This window comes from Podarcis filfolensis (assembly GCF_964270895.1).
Source record: "Podarcis filfolensis genome assembly, chromosome: 8".
In the NCBI taxonomy this organism is placed as follows: Eukaryota; Metazoa; Chordata; class Lepidosauria; order Squamata; family Lacertidae; genus Podarcis; species Podarcis filfolensis.
The window spans coordinates 74,816,209-74,821,389 of NC_139611.1; the positions used below are offsets into that span (position 1 = coordinate 74,816,209).

At 46.1% G+C, this 5,181-nt stretch overlaps 1 long non-coding RNA gene across 1 annotated transcript in view; it reads right to left on the reverse strand.

Moving 5' to 3' along the window:
* Positions 1–596: 596 nt before the first annotated feature.
* Positions 597–5,181, reverse strand: part of LOC310769194 — a 122,198-nt gene continuing 117,613 nt past the window's right edge. Inside the window, exon 3 of the long non-coding RNA XR_014551511.1 lies at positions 597–630. This is a non-coding gene — a long non-coding RNA (uncharacterized lncRNA). The remainder of the gene's footprint in view (positions 631–5,181) is intronic.

Here is a 5,181-nt window from a genome sequence, read left to right on the forward strand (position 1 = left end):
AATCCAAAAATCACATTGGTTTTGCTCAATCAGGTCAAGTTTTTGAGCTATGGCCACATGTCTTTTTTTACATTTTTGTTCACATGTATGCTTGTGTGGAGCATTTTAGAAGAAGTTGGTGGGGGTAAAATGCCTTGTCAAATAATTGTTTTGATTGGAAATGATTATTTTAATGACAAGAAGTATTCAGGTCCGATAGTTCTGGGTGATTATGTCAAAAAGGGATCAGTTTGAAGTCATAAAACCTCGAAATCTTCCATAAATTGGTCCAGCAAAGCATAAAGTTGGGGGATCAAAACTAAGTTAATGGGGCAGCCGCCCCATGAAGTATCCTGATCTTCAATCAGCTCGTCGTCCTGTAGCTCATTGTGATGAAATTCCAGTGCCTATCTTCGGAGTACTTCCTGACATTAGTGACGAAGATGCCTCCAGTGTTGAAGGACATGAAGAAGAAGTAGTTCTTGAAGATGATGCTCCACATCCATTTTCCCAAAAGGAGTTGAATGATCTAGTTTGCGACCTCAGCTTGTCAAAGGACTCTGCCGAACTGTTGGCATCCAGATTGAAGGAAAAAACCTCCTCTCTGACAGTGCTCGCATCAGCTTCTTACGCAACAGGCATCAAGAGTACCTCCGTTTTTTCTCGGAAGAGAAGGACTTGGTGTACTGTGCAGATATTGCGCAGCTTCTGCTCAAGTTTGGAGTGCCACAGTACGAACCCAAAGATCGGAGACTGTTCATTGACAGCAACAAGCGATCACTGAAATGTGTTCTGCTACACAACGGCAACCAGTTTGCCTCTATACCCCTGGCTCACTCGAGTACACTGAAGGAGAACTATGAAGCGGTGAAGTATGTGCTGGAGAAAATTGGTTATGATCAGCATAAGTGGTTTATTTGTGTTGACCTGAAGATGGTGAACTTTTTGTTGGGACAACAGTCTGGCTTCACCAAGTACCCATGTTTTCTGTGCATGTGGGATAGTAGGGACTGTGCTCAGCATTACTCGAAGAAGGACTGGCCTGTGCGGGAGGAATTGGTGCCTTGCAAAGAAAGGAACGCCATCAAGGACCCTCTGGTGGACAGAGACAGAATACTCTTCCCACCGCTGCACATCAAGCTCGGCTTAATCAAGCAGTTCACCAAGGCTCTGGACAATGATGGTGACTGCTTCATTTACTTGTGCCAGGCTTTTCCAGGACTGACCATGGAGAAGTTGAAAGCTGGCATCTTTGACGGTCCTCAGATCCGTCAGCTCATCAGAAATCCAGAGTTCGGAAACTCAATGAACGAAGTGGAACTGGAAGCGTGGAAGGCATTTGTTCTGGTAGTGAAGAACTTTCTTGGCAACAATAAGGCCAGAAACTATGCAGAACTTGTCAACAACATGCTGACTGCTTTCAGAAACCTGGGCTGCAACATGAGCGTCAAGATGCACTATTTTCACATATGGACCGGTTTCCTGAGAACCTGGGTTCAATGAGTGACGAGTAGGGGGAGAGATTCCATCAGGACACGAAAGATATGGAGACCAGGTATCAGGGTCGCTGGGATGCAGTCATGATGGCTGACTACTGTTGGACTCTGAAGAGAGACCTCCGTGCTGCTGAGCATTCCAGGAGTTCCAAGAAACAGAAGTTCAAGCCCTGAAGTTTGAAAAATGGTGAAGCAACATGCAATTTACGTGTACTTACCTTTATCAATGCCCACCATTCAGTTTACAGAAAACCTGACCTGATGGAGAGAAACGGATGCCATTTCCTGATTCAGCAGTGCAAAAATACCCTAAATCAGTTGTAGAAATCTAGACAACATTCAAAAAGTAAAAAATTGTTGCCCAGTGTAATGCTTAATAAGGTATGAACTTCATAATTTTTAGTCATGATATAATATATTTATATTTGTAATTTCTACATGTCTAATATTAATCATGGTATTATCAAGTGTTTATATTTATTATATAGAACTATTAACAGCTTAGGAAGCCCTTCGGGGCAAAACAAGGAAATATCCGGAAACCTTGTCCTACCCAACCCAGCTGCCTGGGCCAGCCTGCCTGTGTCTGCTACCTATGCTGGCCAACTTCAACAGCTGTATCGTCCATTACATTCCGGGGACCTTTCCTTAACCACATTTGAGGACTGTGTAATATATGAACTCAAACAAACATGTATTAAGAAAGGAAGAAATGTATCTACATTGGATTTAATTAAATAGATTGGTTGCAGGAATTTATGTAAAGGTTGGGAGGGGGGGTTGTCCCTCCAGCAGATATCATGCACATGCAGCCCACTACCAAAATCAGCACAATCGCTTTTGTGACTTTTGTGATTTGTCCCCACAAAACACTTCATCACAGTTTCTTCCTATCTATTCAAAGGGCCTTTGCTGCACGATACCAAATGTAACAATTCACTGATAAATGTACTGGCTCACTGGGAAAACTTCAGAAATTCATATAGACATGTGAGCTCAGCTACTCAGCAGCCCGTCTACCTGAGTGATAATCCCTGGCATCCTGACACCTGAGTGCCAGACAGGTAGCCATTCCAGAAATAACAAACCCAGATGAAGACAAAAGGGTGTGATTAACTTGGCTGGGAAATGGGGAAATGTAAATTTTGTTACACTTGATGGGTGATTGGTGGAGGGCAAGGAGAACCATGGGGCAGGGTCCAGGATGCTTCGATTACTGCCACCAGACCTCCCCTTTCATGATGTAACCGTGATGTATGAGTGATGTAGTGGGGGGGGGAATAGCATGGGGATTGTTACACTTGATGGGTGATTGGTGGAGGGCAAGGAGAACCATGGGGCAGGGTCCAGGATGCTTCGATTACTGCCACCAGACCTCCCCTTTCATGATGTAACCGTGATGTATGAGTGATGTAGTGGGGGGGAATAGCATGGGGATTAGCAGCTAATAGAAGCTTGGGGGCTCTTTAGTTTGGGGCTTCCATCTTGTTCCACCTTGTGGCAGGTGGGAGTCCTGTGGCGACAGTCTTCAATAAAGACCAAACCTACTGGCTGCTGTTTTCCTCTGGTATTCCTGGCTGGTGTCCTTGTTTTTTTGTCCAAGGGAGCCCTCAGATTTCTCCATTAACAGGTTATATGCCTTGCTTTAGGATTGTATATGGTGTATATTCTGGACTTGATTCGTATGTTAGGAAGTAACCAGTAAAACATTTGTTACGAACATTACCATTCAGCCTGTTGCGCTCCATATGTTGTTGTAATTGCATCTGCGTAACAAGGTATTGTATTTGTTTTGGTCTGCAAAGCCAGCTTGTCGTGCAGGCTCTAAAGCCGCTCAGCACCTTGCAGAATATCAGAATGTTTCAAAAAAATTAAACTATTTCCTCTAAGATGCCCCAAATCCCCACAGCTTTCGAGCCCTTCCATTTTTCGCAGCCTATCAATGTAACAATGCAAAAGCAGACAACAAAGAAGCCGTCAAGGAATAATATCTGGATTGTGTGGGCTTGCAGACGACTCGGGTGCCGCTGAGACTGACACAGAGGCGACAACAACAGAGATGAAGGATTAACCACCTCTGATGCTTCAAGTTTCACAAGGCATCCTTCGGGACTTCCCAGGAAAGGCAGAATCGCGATCAAGCAGCTGCTCGGTGCTCCCCCTAGCGGGGAATACTGCTTTTGCTATTTGCTGCCATCGGGAAATAGGCGATTATCACCATGGGAGGGAAGGGAAAGTTTCAAACTCTCCTGCAATCTTACGTTGTCTTCACTCGCAACTTCGCTTTCGTTTTTAGTTTTTAGTAGTGCGACGAGCAGGAGGTAGAGGGAATAAAAGAGAGAAAGGAAGAGAGTTGGAAGGAGAAAAGTGTTAAGAGACCGAGGAGTGGACTGTGGTTTGCTGTAAAAAAATCGGGCGGGAAGCAGGTGAGGAGCTGAGCTTTTCTCTTGCGATTTTGATGATTTCCGTTTCTTTTTGAGCTTGATCGACTCTGAGCTCCTTGCTAGGCGGGCGGGGCGGGGCGGCTAGAGTTGCTTAGTATTACTATTATTAACGTTGGAGAAGGCTGCTCTTCTTCCTGCTACAAAGGGAATAAATTACATGGCGTCACTATTGAGCTAGTGCTACTATAAGAACTTTAAGTAACTGCTCTGAAACCAACCCGGATCTCCCTCTCAAACGATGCTGCGTTTTAATTTGACATACTATCCTTCTTTAGCTGCTAGGAAGCTGCCCTCCTCCTCCTCCTCCTCTTGGCGCCTGCCTCTTTTCCTTTCCTTTGGGTTGACACAGTGGAGAGAGAAGCTCTTCGGAAGCTGTCCACATAGTCGCTGTCCCGTCCTTCATCTTTCTCTGTTCCTCTTTCTTCCCTGTTTACTAAAAACATTTGCAAACATCCTCTGGGACTTGCAGGGCTTCCTTTTCCCCTGGACTCATACATATTCTGGTGCCCAAAGGCTGTTTGTTTGTTTTTTTTGGCGTGCACTAGGAAACAAAATGTGTAGTTGGGAGCAGTGGTGTATCGTGGGTTGGCAGCACCCCCAGAGAGGAATTCTGGGCCGGGCTATGCTGGGTTCAGCCCTTCCATGCCTGCTCCCACCTGTCTCTGCCACCACATGTCTGCCCCCCCATCGCTCATTCACTTGCCTGCCACCCCCTGTCTCCCTGCCTAACTCACACTCTGTCTCCGCTGCCGCAAGTCCTCTGCCAAAGCCTGCCACCTGTGCCAAGGCCACTGATGTACTTCCTTCCTGAAGCACGCCAGCTGCTGCAATGGAGGCCTGGTGGAGGCGGAGGCGCCTTGCGGTGACAGCAGATGAAGTGAGACATCACCTGTGTAGGGCAGCCTGGTTGTGCCTCCTCAAAATTTTGCACCCAGGGCAACCACCCCTCTGACCCTCTGCATTCTCTTGACTGCTGGGGAAGGCTTTCTGTGCTTGCTTAGCTTCTGCTAGTCTGGCTGGAGAGATTTCTGTTTGTTTTTGTTCTCCAAATGTTTACAATGAAGAGGAAACAGAGCCACCCAGTCTAGGTTTTGCTTTCTCAGAAATCAGCCGTTTGAGCAGAGCTGTGTGCTGGCAAGCAGCCAGGAATTATCAGCAACGGAACATTTGGTCTGAAATACATTGCTGCGCCAGTCTACTGTTTGTGGACCATAATATATTGGCTTAATACATCTCCCTCCTCATCCCCATGAAGTTCCACA